Here is a 20,300-nt window from a genome sequence, read left to right on the forward strand (position 1 = left end):
ACTCATAGACAAAGGGAAAAACAAGAGATCTAAAATTGATGGTGAGGAGGGTGTATAATCCCGAGTAGGGTTTTATGAAGAGCAATGTATCCAAGAGGAAATACTGAGAGCCAAATGGAAGGTGAGTATGATAGTGGGATAGAAGGAAGGTGAAAGGAAATAGAGGGAAGAAATAGGAGTCAAAAGCTATTTATAGAGGTATAGCTATGGGTCTATAGATATGTAAATATATTAATTTATAATGAAAGGGATAGAAGCCAATGAACATATATTTATATGAAAAGGTGTAAGATAGCAGATGGAATTTGGGCCTCGCTCACGGCCTCCCTTAACCCAAGAACACTTTGTTCTGATTACCTGGCTCTCTTTGATACTCACCTTCCCGACACAATTGCTGAAGACAAAATGGGTGCATAAGCAAATGTGGTGAAGAGAGCGGATGGTACCCAGCTATCAAAACATATAACGTCTGGAGTCTTAAAGGCTTCAAGTCAAACAAGCAGTCATCTAGCAGGGAAGCAAATGAGCCCACATGGAAGAAACACACCAGCCTGTGTGATCATGAGGTGTTGATGGGATCAGCCATCAGGTCTCAAAAGATCCAAAACAAACAATTATATTGATTTGAGAGAGGGGGGTTGGAGTGGAACCCAAATCCCATCTGTAGATAATTGGATACCACCCACACCCTCAGAAGTAGTATAAGGAAGGGATGATTCAACCCAGGTGCAGTATAGCACCGACAAATCACACATCATTCATCTAATTCTTGAATACTCGCTCCCTACCCGCAAGGCCGTAACCCAGTTCTAACTTACAAATCTGGATAGACCAGAGAATACATATTGGTACAGCTAAGAGCGCTCGACACATGGACTTCAGGAAAGATAAACCCCTCAGGAACAATAATGAGAGTAGTGATGTAATGAGGCTAGGTGGATGATCAGGTAGGGGGAAGGGTAAAAAACGGGGGACCTATCATATGGCTGGATATATAGCCGCCCCACCTCCAAAGGGGATGATAACAGAAATGTGGGTGAAGGGAGACAACGGACAGTGTAAGATACAAATTAACAATAACAAAATATAATTGAGCATACTCTGGTTTCTCTTCAGATCGTATAAATCTTTTGCCTTTTACTAAAGATTTCCATGGAGAGGAACAATTCTGAGTCATAAACTAATTTTTTGAGGCCATGCACTTGCAAGGCTTACTAAAAAAATTGTATATATATATATATATATATATATATATATATATATATATATATATATATATATATATACTTGATCAAAGGATATATATATACAATTGATCAAAGGTGATATATATATTTGATCAAAGAGGGAGAGAGGGGGAAAAAGAGGGTTTTATAAGAAGAGCTTTAGTAGAAAATGTTTTGGAAACCATGGCAACATATGCACAAATATGCTTGATACAATTGATGTATGGAATGTTAGAAGAGCTGTAAGAACTCTTCTGACATTCCATACATCAACTGTTCTTACAGTTAGAAGGGCTGTAAGAACAATAAAATAATTTATAAAAAATAAATAAATAAGGAAACTTCGCCAGAAGTGCCTTGACAGCTTAGTTATGTAGACTTGGAAGTTAGGAGAATAATTTTTAGAATCAGAATGCATTAGTTTTCAATCTCATACACGCTATTTATAAGTTATGTAAGCACATGCAAGATACTTAACTGCTCTGAAATTCATTTCATTAATGTATACAATGAGGATTAAAAGTTTGTAACATTTTTGGCAGTATTCAACAGAATTATGTATTGCAAATACAATAACAAAAATTATTTTTTAATTTTAAAAAATGATTTTATCAGAAGAGCAAAATGAGAGCCCATAGATTGGGGGAAAACATCTGTCATTGAATAAATTGCTGAATTTTATCAGTGCAATTGCCTTATACCCTAGAGGAAGATTGACAATGATTTTCTCTTTTGTTTCTTTGCTTTTTTGTTTCTTTCTGCTCTTTGTGTGTTTTTGTTGTTATTGTTTGTTTGGGGTTTTGGTTTTATCATAACATGACCGCAAAAGTAAATCAGAGTTATTAAACCCATGGGCTAGCTGACAGACATCCTCAAACTACGGCCCGTGGGCCACATGCAGCCCGCCCAGGACATTTATCCAGCCCACCGTGTGTTTTTGCCCCATTTGTTTTACTTCAAAATAAGATATGTGCAGTGTGCATAGGAATTTGTTCATAGTTGGGTTTTTTTTAAAAAAACTATAGTCCAGCTCTCCAACGGGTCTGAGGGACCTTGAACTGGCCCTCTGTTTAAAACGTTTGAGGACCCCTGGGCTAGCATATGGATTTTGGGCTCCTACTTAGTTCTTGCCCCAATCCAAGAATAGTTAGTTCTTAAAACATGGCCCTGCTCGATTCTCGCTTTCATGAAGAAATCACTGAATACTTCATGAAGACCACCCCCCAGGCTTTCTTGGGTCACCCCCGGACTCCACTAGCTTCACCTCACATTGGACACCTGCAAACACAGAGGCACCGTGATTAGATGGCACACATACAAACAAATGCACTCACAATTATACACACAGCAGCAGGGTGTACAACAATTACCATGTAAAATGGCCAGAATGAATGCCACGTTTGGTGTAAAATTCATTATGAGTCTTGTGGACTAGCTTCTGGGCAGAAATGGTAACACCAGAGACCCCAGAGACTGGGACTGTCCTCTGAGATCTCCCACATCAGGGGCTCTGACTGGTTTATCAGTGGCAGAGAGCTGCATTTTCATGTCCTCTGATATTTAGAAGCAGATGAGTAGAGAATATGGGCAAGAGTTCTCCCTCAGACTCAGAGAAGCACAAGCACTCTCAAGGTAAAACAGAGCTCTGAGACATGTACTTTATTGTTGTATATGAGTTTGTAAGTAGTTTTCACTCTATAAGCTTTACATTACACACACCAACCTTTGTGGTGTGAGAGCTCACAATGAATCCTCTCTCGTCCCTCTTTTTTTTTTTTTTTTAATTTTTATGACCCCAGTTCTACCTAACAAATCTAGCTAAACTGGAGAACACACATTGGTACAGATAAGAGCTCTTGACACAGGGAATTCAGGACAGATAAACCCCTTAGGAACAGTAATGGGAGTAGCAATATGAGGAGAGGGGAATGGTTGGGGAGGAGGGAGGGAGAGAAAGGAAGAACCCATCACAAGGTTGGCTGTATAGCTCTCCCCAACCCCCGAAGGAGATACATAACAGAAATGTTGGTGAAGGGAGACAAGAGACAGTGTAAGATATAAAATAATAAAAGCAATATATAATTGATCAAGAATTCAAGAGGATGGGATGGTGGGAGAGGGAGGGGAAAAAGAAGAGCTAATACCAAGAGTTCAAGAAGAAAATGTTTTGGAAATGATGATGGCAACATATGTACAAATATGCTTGATGCAATTGATATATGGAATGTTATAAGAGCTGTAAGAGCCCCCCAGTCAAATTATCTTTTAAACAAATAAATAAAATATCTATCTAATGCTTATGATCAAACTCACCCACTCTGCTATGCAGTCAGTACTCTAAAAAATGTGTTCACAGTTTAAAGGAGTCTTAATGATCACAAACCAAAATCATAGTTCCCCTTTCTGACTCTAAATTACACTGCCACTAAATTACATGAAGTTACACTTCAGGGGCTAACGAACCCAGGATGGGCAGGAACACCACAGGCTGTGGAGAAGGGTGAATGGCAGGTTGGCAGGTCAGGTTTGTGACTAGACAGGAAAATGAGTCCAAAATGGGCAGGTCAGATGGCAGGCCATTGGCTTAAGTCCAAAGAAGCAAAGGTTGCCAAGTTAGATCCAGCAAAAAGCCTCTCGTCCCTCTTAAGATGTAGATACCCATGATGATTGTGACCGGCGCCATCGTTTGTTTCTTGCATAGGAACATTATTGGTTTTCTTGCCATCCAAGAAATCCCTCCATTTTTGTGATATATACAGCTGTGGGCATGAGGTTGTTCAGAAAGCATGTAGAATTGCATCCTCTTTCTTCTGTCATGATCATGAAAACTGGATATTTATCACTCGAGGTCATCTTCTCAAAGAGTCAGTTTTTGTTTAATTGACTTACTGATGGTGTTCATTCTATTTCATTTACTTGAGATCTTATATTAATTATTTCCTGGCACCCCTACCCCTTCCCCTGTAAACCTGGGCGGTGGCACACTCATCTTTCTCTAATTCCATTAGATGCAAAATGAGGTCATTAACGTCAGTTTGATTTCGACACTATACAGGTGGTTGTTGCTACAAATAGCCCACAAGGTTCTCTTCGGTTGAATCCCACAGTTCTGTTGTGCTTTCATTTTTTGTTCAGTCCAATACAGCCATCCAGGATATAAAATTCAATCAATACATATCATAACTATTAATAATACAAATACACAAAACTACTTTTGCACCAATCTTTGTCCATTTTACATGGTAATCATTGTAGACCCTTGCTGTGTGTGTTTAATATCGAGTACATTTGTTTGTGTATGTGTCCTCTAATCGTGGTGTTTCTGTGTTTGTAGGTGTCCAGTGTGAGCACCATCTGGGGGCGATCTGAGAAAGTCGTGGTGGTGGTGGGGTGTCTCGGAGACTCTCCTGTGCAGCGTCTGGATTCACCTTCAATAGTTGTGAAATGCATTGATCCCATCAGGCTCCAGTGAAGGGCCTGCAGTGGGTTGTATACATTAGTTATTCTGGTGGGACTACATTATACACAGACTGAGCAAAGCGTCAATTCACCATCTCCAGAGACAACTCTAAGAACACTCTCTTTCTGCAGATGATTAGAAAGAGCATGAATGTCGAGGAAATGATCATGCATTAATGTAAGAGACACAATGTGGGAAGTCAGTGAGAGCCCAGACACAAACCTCCTCTGCAGGGAAGAGACTGGACTCCAGGGGGCGCTCAGGACCCGAAGAGCGCAGGATCAGGCCAAGGAGCAGTTGTAGATGGTTTCAGTTTGGGGATTCTGCTCTGTCTCACTGTGTTCCTAGATAATCTCTCCATTTTTATTTACTGGTTTTGTAGTCTTCCCTGGTGTTTCCAAATTCAAAAGTGGTATTGTAAAAGTAGGAAATATTCTCACCTGCAGTAAAAGCGCCTGTGCCTTATGGAGGGAAAAAAGACCCGGACAGGTGCCCCCAGCACCAGAGTTTTGATAAAGCTCAAGGATAGATTTTATAATCAGACTCAGGGCCACTGAGGTTTCTACATGATGCAAATGATGAAGTGTACACACATGTCTGAAAGGTTGGTGGTTTAAACCCACCCAGTGATGTCTTAGGACACAGGATTCATGATCTGCTCTGTGTTGTTAGGTGTCATCGAATTGCTTCCGGCCCATAGCCAATGTACAATTGAACCAAACACTGCCCGGTCCCGTGCCGTCGTCATAATTATTGCCAGGGTTGAGCCCACTGATGGAGCCATTGTGTCAATCAATCTTCTCAAGAACCTTGCTCTTTGCTGATCTGTCCAGACCCACACGATGAGGTCCAGACCCAAACTATGAGGGAGAGAGCAAGCAAGAGTGAGAGTGAGAGTGAGAATCTCATCATGGCCCACCAAACCCTGGGGATGACATCCCTGCTTGGAGCAGCCAATCCACACAGAGGACCGTGTGGCTGGCACCACCAGGAGACATGGGATTCCTTCGCTGAACCCTAGTGCTACTGGGGACAGCACTGGAGACACTGTGCAGAAAGTGTGCCCAGTTTGCCCCATACACCGCGGGGTGAAATCAAAGGAAGTGCAGCAGGGCAGCAAAGTAACCAAGTCCCCAAGGAATCCTGAAAATAGACTTCTGACTTGGGGGACAGGGCTTGGCACCTCATCAGACCTGATCTGCAGTCCCCCACTACCACAAATGATGCAGTCTATTTTCTCACATTTGGCGAAATCGCAGAGGTCAGCACATCCGGAATGCAATGGATGAATAAACCTCGCCCTGGGAAAACCACCTTCGTGATCATGGTATCTCCCCTGCCAGGTAAGTATTCGTTTTGCTTTGTTTATTTTTGCTTTTCTTTTGCCCTATGTCTCTATATAAAATAAGCAGGATGAACAATCCCAAAGAGAAAACAATGTAACCAGCAGTGGGAGCTGTGTTGGGGGACAGGGCAGAGGAAGTGGTGGAGAGGGGGAATGGGGAGCCAACAAACTCACAGATCAGGGAACAGGAGGGTGTATAATGCCTGGCAAGTGCAATGTATCCGAGAGGAATTACCGAGAGTCAAATGGTGGGTGAGCATGATTGTGGGATAGGAGGAAGGTGAAAGGAAGTAGAGGAAAGAAATTGGAGGCAAAAGCTATTTACAGAAGTATCACTATAGGCATGTATATATGTAAATATATTAATGTTTAATGAAAGGGATAGAGACCAATGTACATGTATTTATATGTTAAATATTAAGATATCAGACAGACTTTGGGTCTCTACTCAAGGCCTCCCTTAACACAAGAACACTTTGTTCTGATAACCTGGTACTCTGATACTCACCTTCCCAACACGATTGCTGAAGACAAAATGGGTGTATAAGCAAATGTGGTGGAGATAGTGAATGGTGCCCAGCTATCAAAAGATACAACATTTGGGGTCTTAAAAGCTTAAAGTCAAACAAACAGCCATCTAGCAGGGAAGCAAATAAGCCTACATGGAAGAAGCACACTACCCTGTGTGATCACGAGATGTCAATGAGAACAGGTATCAGGTATCAAAAGATTAAAACAAACAACTATATCGATGCAAACAAGAGGGGTTGGAGTGGAGACCCAAAGCCCATCTGTAGACAATTGGATATCAATTGCATATCTCCCCACAGAAGGGTTATAAGGAAGGAATGGTTCCAGGTGTAGTATATCACAGATGAATCACACAGCATTCCTCTAGTTCCTTAATGCTTCCTCCCCCTGGACTACCATGACCCAGTTCTACCTTACAAATCTGATTAGACCAGAGAACACACGTTGGTACAGATAAGAGCTCTGGGCACATGGAATTAAGGACAGATAAACCCCTCAGGAACAGTAGTGGGAGTAGCTACATCATGAGAGTAGGGGGATGGCCCGGGACGGCGGGAAAAGGGGGAACTCATCACAAGGTTGGATATATAGCACCCCCTCCTAAGGGGACGAATAACAGAAATGTGGGTGAAGAGACACAAAGGACATTGTACGATACAAAATAATAACAAAAATGATTGATAAATGATTCATGAGGAAGGGAGGATGGAGAAGGGAGGGAAAAAAAGAGAAAATTATACCAAGGACTCAAGTAGAAGAGGTCTTGGAAAAGATGATGGCAACATATGTACAAATATGCTTGATACAATTGATGTATCGAATGTTGTAAGAGCTGTAAGAGCCCCCAATAAAATGATGTTTTTTTAAAGGAAAACAAAATAAAGCTTCCTATTTTTGCCACTCCTCAGCTTTATCAAACACAATGCCTTCTCCAGGGACTGGTCTCTCCTGACAATATTTCCAAAGTATGTAGGATGAAGTCTTGCCATCCTTACTTCTAAGGAGTGCTCTGGTCTTACGTCTTCCAATACAGATCTGTTTGTCCTTTTAGCAGTCGACGATAGTTACAGTGTTCCTCTTCAGCACCACAATTCAAATGCATTGATTCTTAGTTTTCCTTAGTCAATATCCAAGTTTCACAAGCATATGATGCAATGGGGAATGGCTTGGGTCAGGAGCACCTTAGTCCTCAAAGGAACAGCACTTCTCTGTAATACTCTAAAAAGGCCTTGTGCCGCAGATTTATCTAAAGCGATACATGTTTTGATTTCTTGACTGTTGTTCCATGAGCACTAATTGTGAATCCAAATAAGACTTTAACCTTTTCTCCATTTATCATGATGTTACCTATTGTTCCAGTTGTGAGCATTGTGGTCTTCCTTACATCGACTTGTAATACATACTGAGGGCTGAAATTCTTGCTCTTCATCAGCAAGTGCTTCAACCCTCCTCACTTTCATCAGGCAAGTTTGTCAGCTTCATACTGAAGGTTGGTAATAAACCTTTCTGTCAGGGGAAGCCAGCCCCTAACACATCATTATGGGTCCGGTAGGAGCAATTGTACAGTGATAATAATTAAACATCATAGTAAAGTTATAGAGAGCATGAGAGATAGAAGTGAAGTATTGAAGTAAATGGGAGTCAGACATGCTTCATGGTAGCATGCTGACCTCTGCCCCACTTGATGGTCCACGTGGAGTGAGTGAGAGAGAGAGTTTAAATGGTAGCCCTGGCCCCTTTTATATTCTCTGGGGACACGCAAGCCCCCTAATTACAGGTGAGGACATACGTCACTGGAAGGGGCTGTCCTATAGGTAATAAAGTAATGAGAGAGGGGTGGTCTAGGGACATACATGCAATAGGAAGGGGAGGGATTGGGGTTATACATGTGACAAGATGAGCAGATCCTAGGTTCAGGATGGCAGCCTGACTTTCACCTATTCCCTAGATCTCCATGGGAACCATTATCAGTCGGGTGTGAACGCTTGGTCTCAGGCCTCAAGGAGGAATAGTTTATGTCCCCTGTAGCAGGGAGTGAGGCCTGCCATATAGTCTGGTTGCCTAACTACCCTGGGGAGAATGTCTGTAAGCGTTTGACCTCTCCCCACACCTTTCTCCAATGTTGTTACCACATACTTCTTCATATAAGCCAGCTTCTCTGATGGTTTGCTCATCATATAGGTTGAACAAGTATGGTGAAAGGAAAGAACCCTAAGACACCTCTTTCCTGATTTTAAACCACACAGGTTTTAAATCCCTTGTTCTATTCATTCCCGTGTTCTATTCGGACAGTTGCCTCTTGATCCATGTGAAAATTCCTCATAAGCACAAGGAATTGCTCTGGAATTCCCATTTGTGGTAGCTACATAATCTGGTGTCAATTAGGAGCTTGAGAGGATTAAGAGTGAAGGGGTGGAGTCTAGTCTGTCAATCAGGTCATAGCTAATGAGGCCTCTGTATTCTTTCTCCTAAGAATTCTGGGGATTCCTGAATTTCCTCCTTGGAGGTGGGAGAGATTCTCTCTTACTACACACTCCTTTGGAGACTCTCTACTGAGAAGACACATAGTGCTACACCCTGTGAGCTGGAGAAGCCACATGGGCCTATCCTGATGCAACCAGACCTCTGGAGCCAGAAAAACCATGTAGAGACCCCTACCAGCACTGAGATGCTTACACTGGATCCAGAAAACTTCCAACCCACTGATCTGTGATCTTCCCACATCTGGCATCATTGCATGTGTTTCATGAGTCAGAAGAAGACTTATAGATTGGTATTGGCCATATGGGCTAATATCACAGATTTATGAACTTGATCTGGACTGAGCTAGGATGTTTCTTCAATATTCAACTTCTCTTTTGTATAAACCTCTTTATTTTGTTTTGTTTAAAACTTTTTTCTTACACACGAGTCTATGAATTTGTTTCTCTAGTCTACCCAGACTAACACACCATTCTTCTCAAGATAAACACAGTTTACTATGGTACACTCAGACAAATGCCTTGACATCGTGAATGAAACATGAGTAAATATCTTTCTGGTAGTCTCTGCTTTGAGCCAAGATGCATCTAGGATCAGCAATGGTCTCCCTGTGTCAAATCCTCTTCAGAATCCAGCATCAACTTCAGGCAGTCCTCTGTCAATGTACTGCTGAAACTAGTGTTCTTTGATCTTAAGCAAAATTTTACTTGTATACAATAGCAATCATATTGTTCTATAGTTTGAGCATTCTACTGGACCCCATTCCTTTGGAATAGGCATAAATATGTATCTCTTCCAGGCTGTTGGCCAAGTAGTTGCCTTCCACATTTCCTGGCATAGATGAGTGAGTGCTTTCAGTGCTTCTTCTGAAGCATTTCGATTGGGTGCTCGGCTAACTCCAGGAGCCTTGGTTTTGGCTATGCATGCAGTGCAGTTTCAACTTCTTCCTTCAGCACCATTGATTCTTGCTCACATGCTACCTCCTGAAATGGTGGAATATAGACTAGTTCTTTTTGGTACAGAGATTTGGGTACTCTTTCCACATTCTCTTGACCCTTCCTGTATCATTCATTAATGAATGCCGAAAGCACGACCTGCTTGGGAAGAGTTAATCTCAGGGATTGACACGGTGCAATTCCTTAAATATGGTACTCTCTGGGATCCAGTTTATGACCAAGAGTCTGGGTCCTTCAAGGGCAGTAATATCTAATAGCAGGATGGCATTGACCTATGACCCTTTGATCCATAGGTGTGTGTGAGTCAAGTGGAGTTGCTTAAAACACTGTTCAATGATGAAGCAAGAATTCCAGTTATGACTTCAACCAAGAGCCCCGTTAACACAGGTGTTTCTTGTAAATTTTGGTTGTCAGAGAAAGCTTTCTCTGGTTCAGGAAGGCAATTACACAATTAATTAAATCAGGAGAGTCTCTGAGAAATTAATACATTGTGTCATTTCTGTTTGTCTTAATGTATGTCTTTTCAGACTGAAGTTTAGTGGAGTAACCAAATCCTCAATATTTCACTGGGAGTAGGGACATAGAGGCATTTTATTTATTTATTTCGCATGATCTCAGCCACAATCTCAAGATTCAGTGACACATAACCTGGGCATGGAATGCTCAGTTTATTTTTCAATAGAATTGGCCTCCTTGTAAGCCCCTAAAATTAAACACTGCTATGGAGTTTATTTTGATTCACAGTGTCTCTGTAGAGCCAAGTTGAAATGTCCTTTGGTTTTCCAAGGATGTGCATCTTCATAGGAGCAGATACCCACCATAGCTTCTTCTGCCTCCTGGTGCAGAGGTCATCTCTGCACAGTCGTCTTATCCCTTATGAATATTGTAATCTGACATCGTTCAGAACGGAATTCTACTGCCTCAAATTGCTCAAATAATTTCCCTTAATGCAGCCTTTCCTAATTTGCCTCTATATGTCCAAAATCCACTAAAAGAACCCAGGAAGACAGAAAAAACACATGATTTATACGTAACCCATTTGAAGAAAAAGTTAATAAAATTGTTTCTTCAAGTTGCCATTATTTGTGTGCTGAGGAAAGTTTATGTTCTTCACATCTGACCTATGAGGAAAGAGTCTTCAAGTCCAAGAGGTTGCTGTAGATATCCAACTGTGTGCAGGGAAAAAGTATGAGCAGGGCTGAACAACTATCCCCACAACTTATTAATGGAAATCTTCTAAATCATTAAATTGCTTTAGAGTGATGTGAATACTTTGTACTCCACAGTAAGTTTTAAATCTCTTCAGCAGTACAGTTATTTTACGGGAAGTGATCTTTTTCCCTGTTGGTGACTCACTCGGTCATTCCGATATTTAGCAGACGTTGAATCATGCCTCCTCTTAAATTCAGCATGATCGATAGATTTCAATGATCCTCAAACTTTGGACTATATGTTCAATGTACCATGACATTATGGAAAAATGGAAATGATGGATGTTTTATAAGCTGTAAATCCCTGGGAGTTGGGCATCATGGACCTTATTCCTAAAGCTTCCTGCCCCTTGGATTTTTCTACCTCTTTGAACAATTCATTTAGCATCAAGCTTGGCCTAGATGAAGAGGACCCCGGGCTTGGTGAATGGAAAACACAGGTAGAGGATTGTGTTCTCCTGAGGGTTCAGCCAACATTCAACTCCCAGAGGAGCCGATTCTTACAAAGGTGCCACTGACACTCATCTCCACTTACTCTATCAGGTGGAGCCTCAGAATACATTTATTTATATTCATGCTCTTTATAAGTTGGTGTAATATATATGGGACTGTTGGACTTTATTCACAAGAGCATGGAACATGCTTGTGTCACTATTTTTCTTGGTGGCAGCCCACAAATGTAAGTAGCTCAGGGATTCAGACACAAAGTTCTGGAAATACCTCACCCTACCCAATGGTTCACTGGATTCTCCCTTGTCCTGAGGCCTCCTGTCCCAGCTGCAGATGCACGAGTTGGACCAGATCTGGGGTGACAGGTAGGCTTAATGTGCCAACCTAGTAAATAGGAACACATGGGATTTATAAGGTCGCTTGATTTGACAGTAGGCTCAGCAAGCCTCGCGCCCCCCTCCCCCTTGCTCTCTGGGGATCAGTGTGCAACAGCTTTAGCTAGTTTTCTGCCTCAACTTGTGAGCTACACTACTTGTGGGAATGCAATCCATGGATCTTGTTGCTAGAACTTGAGGTACCTTCTAGACCTGCTTTGCCATGCTGCTGGTGTACACATGGCTTGAGCTTGAGGCTGTCAGATCCCGTCTCTTGCATTGCTTGAGTTCTATATCCCATCCACAGCTTCTTCGCTAATCTCCTGGGCTGCTGGTGACCCCACCTGCTGTTTGCTGCCTGTTGCCTGACTACCTGCATTGCCAGAGGCAAGACTCAGCTGTCTGCTTCCATATTAACTTCCATGGAAGTGAATTGAACTGAGCCCTCTGTACTGCGGTGTGGACTAATTAGCTGTTATAATCCTTCCTGCTGTATCTATCCATAAAAAATCATAAGTGTCCTGGTTTTGGTTAGAGAACCCTTAATAATACATTTAGTGAGATTCCCAGATCTGTTCTTCACTTGTGAATTCTTTAGATGCTCTTCTACTAGTGTTCCTGTGAGCTGTGATGGTTCAGGCTCCATTAAAGAGATGGAAATATGTCGTTACAATATGGAGGGGAGGGAAGTATAATTGCACCCTCATGTTTTAAGTACAGGCCATGAGAGACCCCTTCAGCAGTCATATTTATTTAAAGCTGAGTTCTGTTGCTGCTGATAACATGGGCCCATATATTTCAATAAATGCATTTTAATTGTGGTGCTGGAGAAGAATATTATTATTACCATGGACTGCTTAAAGGACAAACAGATCTGTATTGGAAGACGTAAATCCAGAGTTCTCCTTCAAAGCAAGAAAGCAAGACTTTGTCTTATATATTTTGAACATATTTTCAGGAGAGACAAGGCCCTGGAGAAGGACCTCATGTTCGATAAAGCTGAGGAGTGGTGAAAAAGAAGAAGGCTCTCTAACAGACTGATTGACACAGTGGCTCCATTAATGGGCTCAGGCATGGAAATAATTGTGAGGATGGGGCAGGACCGTGCAGTGTTTGGTTTGATTGTGCATACAGTCCCTATGGGCCCGAGGCACTTCGATGGTACCTAACAACAGCAAGGAGCAGATCATGAGCCCTGCATCCTAAAGCATCACTGAGTGGGTTCAAACCACCAACCTTCAGTCATGAGGGCACACTTCACAATTATCCCTTTCTAGGGACTTCAGTTGCCTGAGTCTTAATGTAAACTCTGTTCTTGAGCTTCATCAGAACTTTGATGCTTGGGACACCTGGCATAGGAACACTTGCTTTTTCTGCATGTGAGAATGTTTCCTACTTTTACAATACAACTTTTGAATTATGAGATAACAGAGGTATAACCATGAAATTAAAATAAGACAGATTTCCTGGGGGAACAGGGCACTAACCCTCACAGGGGGAGGGTGTTGATTGGGTTTCCCCAGGGAAAGAGAGACAAGACTTCAACCTGGAGCTCCAAGACAAAATGTAACACACTGACTTGAAGTAGGGAACTGATAGAGAGGCCTGGCGGGGTGAGGGGGAGGAGCCCCATTACCAACTAAGTGTACAGCACCACCCTCCCCCCAAGAAGAATTCACTTCAGAGGATAGCACTGACGGTACAGCTCAAAAAGAGGGGAAGAGGGACTGGTCTGGTCAGAGCACACAGGAGCCAACGAGGGGGCTTAGGGAGGAAAAAAAGAAGAGTGACACACATTCTGGCTCACCAAGCCCTGAGGACAATGTTCTTGCTCAAAAAAGCACTGCACAGAAATGACCACTCGGCCAGCCCAACCATGGGACACAGTGTTCCTCATTGACCCATAGCACCATTGGGAACAACACTAGAGACACAGAGCAGGAATTGTGCCCACCATCAGACCACCATGCCGAAGCCAGCCCCTGGGGTCATGCAGCAGAGCAGCAGGGGATGCAGAGCAATGAAGTCCCCAGGGATAGAGGCAGTGCCAGGGCATGGCACCCCATCAGACTTGACTGGAAAGCACCCATGAAGGAAAGCCAGCAGACCCTGAACTAGTCCTATGTTTATGTATGTATGCGTGTGTGTTGTTGTTGTTGTAACTATTGTTTTACTTTTTGTTGTTGCTTCGTGGTACTCAGTCTTGTGATAGTACATACATGTCTACCTGGAAGGATAGGTGGCATAAACAAGCCACAAGAGAGAACAACGTGATGACAGTTCCGGAGGGACATGGGGGTAGGGGGAGCGGGGGAAAGGAAGAGGGTGTTAACAAGCCCAGGGACAAGGGAATAACAAGGGATCCAAAATCAGTGAGTGTCAAGGAGGGTGTGGGAGGTCTGTCAGGGCTGGATCAAGGGCAATGTAACCAAGAGTAATTCCTAAAGCTCAAATGAAGGCAGAACATGACAGTGGGACAAGAGGAAAGTACAAAGAAACAGAGGAAAGAACTAGGAGGCAAAGGATAGTCATAGAGATTTAAATTCAGGCATATAAAGATGCAAATATATTTATATATGACAAGGGGGGAATAAATCTATGTAGATTTATTTATAGGTTTATTATTAAGGAAACAGATGTACAGTGGGCCCCTGCTCAAGTACTCCCTCAACAAAAGAACACTTTGTTCTAACAATTCGGCAGTCTGAGATGCTCACCTTCCTGGCACAATCGCTGATGACAATGGGTGCACAAGCAAATGTGGTGAAGAAAGCTGATGGTGCCCGGCTACCAAAAGATATAGCACCTGAAGTCGCTGAAGACAATTGGTGCACATGTAAATGTGGTGAAGAAAGCTGATAGTACCCAGCTCCAAAAAGATATAGCACCTGAAGTCTTAAAGACCTAAAGATAAACAAACAGTCATCTATCTGAGAGACAACAAAACCCACATGGAAGAAGCACACTGGCCTGTCCCGACTCGATCGCTGAGGACAAAGTGGGTGCATATGCAAAAGTTGTGAACCAAGTTGATGGTGCCCGGCTATCAAATGATTTAGTATCCGGGGTATTAAAGGCTTGAAGATAAACAAGGGGCCATCTAACTGAGAAACAACAAAGCCCACATCGTATGTGCACACCAGCCTGTGAGATGACAAGGCATCGAAGGGATCAGGTATCAGGCATCAAAGACAAACAAAAAATCATAGCATTGTGAATGAGGGGGAGTGCAGAGTGGGGACCCAGGGCCCATCTGGGGGAAATTGAACATCCCCTTGCAGAAGGGCTGTGGGGAGGTGACGAGCCAGTCACAGTGCAGTGTAGCAACGATGAAACATACAATCTTCCTCCAGTTCTTAAATGCTTCCTCCCCGCCACTATCATGATCCCAGTTCTACCTTATATAACTGGCTGCACCGGAAGATGTACACTGGCACAGATAAGAACTGGAAATACAGGGAATCCAGGACAGACGAACCCCTCAGGATCAGTGGTAAGAGTGGCGATATCAGGAGGGTGGAGGGAGGGTGAGGGAGAAAGGGGGAACAGATGACAAGTTCTACATATAACCTCCTCCCTGGAGGACAGACAGTGGAGAACTGGGTGAGGGAGATGTCAGATGGTGTAAGATATGATAAAATAATAATTATTTATAAATTATTAAGGGTTCAGGGGAAGGGGGAGCGGGGAGGGAGGGGAAAATGAGGAGCTGATAACAAGGGCTCAAGTAGAAAGCAGGTGTTTTGAGAATGATGATGGCAACATACTTACGATTGTGCTGGACACAAATGATGTATGTACAGATTGTGAAAAGGGTTGTATGAGCCCCTAATAAAATAATTTTTGAAGAGGACCTGATGCAAGGGGCTTAAGTGGAGAGCAAATGCCTTGAGAATAATTGGGGCAGGGAATGTATGGATGTGCTTTATACAATTGACGTATGTATATGTATGGATGGTGATAAGAGTTGTATGAGTCCCTAATAAAATGTAAAAAAAGAAAAGAGGAGAAAAAATGATTAGGGCAAAGACTGTACAGATGTGCTTCATACAATTGATGTATGTATATGTATGAACTGTGATAAGAATTGTATGAGCCTCTAATAAATTGTTAAAATTAAAAAAAGAAAAAAATAATAATTTTTGAAATTTGACAGCAATAAAAGGTTTTAAGTGGAATAAACTGTAGCCAGTTTATCAGCAGGCAGAGAGCTGCATTTGCATGTCCCCTGATATTTAGACACGGATGAGTAGAGACCATGGGCCAGAGCATTCCCTCAGACTTGGAGAAATACAACACCCTCAAAGGAAAATAGAGCACTCAAACTGGTTGTTTATAAAGCATTTCTTTGTTACATACTATCAATTATTTTAAAAAGTAGTTTTTATTTTACAAACTTTATATTACATATACAACCTTTGTGGTATGAGAGCTTGCAATGCATCCTCTCTCCTTCCCCCTTAAGATGTGAATACACATGATGATAGTGGACGACTCCATTACCTGTTTCTTGTGTGGGAACATTATTGGTTTTCTTTCCTTCCAAGGAATTTCCCCAGTCCAATGATATTTTAAAACTGTGGGCATGGAGTTCTTCATAAAACATGTCCAGCAAACCTGAAGAGCGGTGTCTCCTCTGGTTTCTGACCTAGCGGATTCCGGTTCTCCTTCTCTTGTCATGATTGGGAAAACTGGCCATTTTTCACTTGACTTCATCTTCTCAAAGAGTCAGCTTTAGTTTAATTGGCTCACTAATTGTGTTCCTTCTATTGTAATTATTTGTGTTTTTATATTTATTCATTCCTGCCTGCCCTGCTAAGCTATGATATGGCATACTCACCTTTTTCGAGTTCCATTAGTTGGAAACTGAGGTAATTAACATCCGAGTTGTATTTCAACATGATACAGATGTTTGTTGCTACAAATAGCTCACAAAGTGCTCCTCAGTTAAGTCCAACAGTTTGTTCTGTTGTGCTTTCATTTTCTTTCTCTCTCTTTTGTTAATGAATCACTATGCTTTAATGATGTTCAATTTGTAACCATGAAAATACATCCTTCATATCAGATATTGACATGATGATTCATAACAGTAGCAAAATGACAGCGATGAAGTAGCAATGGAAATAGTTTTATGGTTACCGGTCACCACAACATAAGGAACTGTATGAAAAGCAGCATCAGGAAGGTTGAGAACCACTGATTTATAGTCTCAGATAAGAGATTACATTTTGACCTAACTAGTGTGGCACAATGGACTTTGCAATGCCCTCTGACTGATCACCCGGCTATTCACACCCAACTGTGACTGGAGGGCATTCAATGGAGGCTTCCTCTATGTGTGGAGCTGCAAATGTCTACTGTCATCCACAGCCTCCTGCAAATCAATGCCATTCCTTCATTTACATCGCCCTGTCGGCCCATTTTAAAGCTGTTTCAGTTTTTAGTTTTTAAAAAGTGGAGGGGAAATACACAGGGATGAAGCCCCTGGTGAATCATCCTTGACCATGGACCAGAGAGGTGAATAGCCTGGCTAACATGCATAATGCATCGGAAAGCATATTTAGCACCCTATCATTTGTTCTCCCTTAGGATCCATTTAAGTTCTCGTTTTTAATAGTTTCTGCTTTTTTTCTATTGAGGTTATGTTTTACTTTGTTACTCTTGTTAGTTTATTTTGTTTATTTGTTTCAATGTTATTCTGTATATGAAATCCATTGTAGGTCAACCTATAGAAGCAGTAACTAGATGAATAGTTACTTAGGGGTATCGCAAGGAGGATGGGGGACATGGGTAACTAATAACAATTAGTACAAGACTGAAGAAAATGGTCTAAAACTGATGTGGTTATGATTGTACAACACTTCTTGATGTGATTGAACTATTGAGTTGTATGATATGCGAATAGATGCCAATAAAACTATCGATGGGGGAATATTTACTGTCTTGGCAATCCACAGGGTCTATAGGGTCTCTACGAGTTGGGTGCTTTCATTTTCATTCAGTCCCATTGTGTTGGAGAGGGTTCTCTAGAGAGACAAACCAGATTGCTAGTAATTATATATAAATATATTTATAAAGATAGATATATAATAGAAGAAATGAACCGTTAAATTATATACAGATAGATAATATAAGGAATTAACAGTTAAATTATAAAGCAGTGAGGCACTAGCAGTCCTTTAACGCTTGAGAGTCGCCAGTTGCCAGTCCCCTTCTGTAGAGAGAGCTGGGCTATATATCTCCAGGCAGCCAACAGCAAGGCAGGTCCCCAACTGTCATCAACTGTCGGTCCCCAGCTCCAGAGGTGAGCATTCCAATCGTGTAGGCTTAAAGGGACCTCAACTTACAGCGACACAGTCCACAGGCTAGGCATCCCACAGGTAGTGTACCCCTTTAAACTGAGGAACAGAACAAGCAAGGTGAGACTCACCGAGCCATTTAGCCCTCTGCCCTTCAGTTAATCCTACTTGTGTTTATCGGCCAGGCTGGCACAATAAACTATCGCACCAATACACCAATCCAGGATATAAAATCCTTAAATACATGTCATAGCTATCAATGATGCAAACAACATTTATATATAAAAAGGTATACTTGCACACATGTGATTTAGTGTATGAATAAAATCTACAAATTAATGAAAATTGCAATATCTTTGGGGTATTGTTATGAATATTAAGGAACATGTCATTAATGGAGCAAATATTTTGGAGGGAACGGAAACCCTAGAGGTTGACAGGATGGTCCTGTGCCTCCCTATTGCTCTGGCTCCAGAAGACTTGACCCTGTGTTTTCTAAAACCATGTGATCCCTATAGACCACTGTCATTATATCAGGGACATTGTGTTTGTAAGAGCACTGAGTCCTCTCATTGTTGCTCTCACACAGTAATGGACCGCTGTGCCCTGGGGGTCATTGTGCTCAGCTGCAGCGAGAACTGCTTGGTGGGCATTCTGGAGCTTGAGCATCAGTTCCTTAGCGATGGGCGGGGTTTCTTCTACTAGAATATATTGTTCACAGACTACTACAAACTCTTCTGCAGGTTTTGGGAGTTCCAGCTCTGGCAACATGGAGTCATCAGACACAGCGAAGCTTAGTGAGAGGATCTGTGAGGGATTCATCACTCCTGGGTCCTAGTCTTGGAAAACTGGGAACAGGGAAAATAATCACTGATGACAAGTAACGGAATCCTATGTCAACCTATTTTTGGAATCTTGACACGACTTGTGAGAAGTAACCACTAGGCAGAAGACTCTCCACAGGAAATTCATGACTTATGGACAAGGTCAGTGGATCCTACAGAACTCTGCTCATGATGTAACATTTTTCACTGTGCTTGCAATTTCACCTGGAAATGGATGAGGTACTTTGCATATTAGAAGCCTATGAAATAAAGTAAAGATGTTCCTAGCCTTCTCAGACACTGAAAAGCGAAAGGATGACCCCATCATCTTCTTTGGGAAAAACCAACGTGAAGTTCACTGCCATACAGCTGATTCTGACTCATAGCGACTCTAGAAGATAAATTATTATTTTATGTTGAAAAGCACTCAGGAAAAAGAAATGTGTGAAAAGCATGCAGGAAAGGGGGAGCCGAGTACAAGGATCTACATGTGACCTCCTCCCTGGGGGATGGACGACAGAAAAGTGGGTGAAGGAAGACGTCGGACAGGGAAAGATATGACAAAATAATAATTTATAAATTATCAAGGGTTCATGAAGAAGGGGGCTGGGGAGGGAAGGGAAAAATGAGGAGCGAATGCCAGGGGCTTAGGAGGAGAGCAAGTGTTTTGAGAATGATGAGGACAATGACTGTACAAATGTACTTTACACAACTGATGTATGTACGGATTGTGATAAGAGTTGTAGGAGTCCCTGATAAAACAATTTACAAAAAAAAGAAATGTGTGGCATGTTACCAACATGACTCTTGCTGAGAAACAAAGACAGGAGCTGCATGACAGTGACAGGGGTCTGCTTTCCTTGGAGCGAGCAAGGACTGAGCAGGAAGATTCCCCAAGGAAAGCTCCTGAAGAAGACAGTGGACCAAGTTCACAGTTTTAGGCAACTATTCCAATAAATTAGCATGCCAATGTATAGGATGATGAATGTTTAACACATTTCACAGGGATGGTCAGTGAATACAAATTAGGGTGGGGTTACGATTCTTTACAAGATAGGATCTTTGTAGTTCTTGGTTCCAAATGTTGTCTTATTTGGTCTGGTGACGTATCTATGGTGACTTTTGGTTCCTTGAACAAAGTTC

The 20,300-nt window shown here is 42.1% G+C and overlaps 1 non-coding gene and 1 pseudogene across 1 annotated transcript; one reads left to right on the forward strand and one right to left on the reverse strand.

Annotated features, from left to right (window-relative positions):
- Window positions 1–1,096: 1,096 nt before the first annotated feature.
- Window positions 1,097–1,212, forward strand: LOC142428286 (U5 spliceosomal RNA). Its single transcript, XR_012780211.1, has one exon. It is a non-coding gene; the product is annotated as a U5 spliceosomal RNA (small nuclear RNA).
- A 4,637-nt stretch (window positions 1,213–5,849) lies between these two features.
- LOC142428245 (U1 spliceosomal RNA) lies at window positions 5,850–6,037 on the reverse strand (annotated as a pseudogene).
- Window positions 6,038–20,300: the final 14,263 nt, after the last annotated feature.

This window comes from Tenrec ecaudatus, chromosome 15 (genome assembly GCF_050624435.1).
Source record: "Tenrec ecaudatus isolate mTenEca1 chromosome 15, mTenEca1.hap1, whole genome shotgun sequence".
Lineage (NCBI taxonomy): Eukaryota > Metazoa > Chordata > Mammalia > Afrosoricida > Tenrecidae > Tenrec > Tenrec ecaudatus.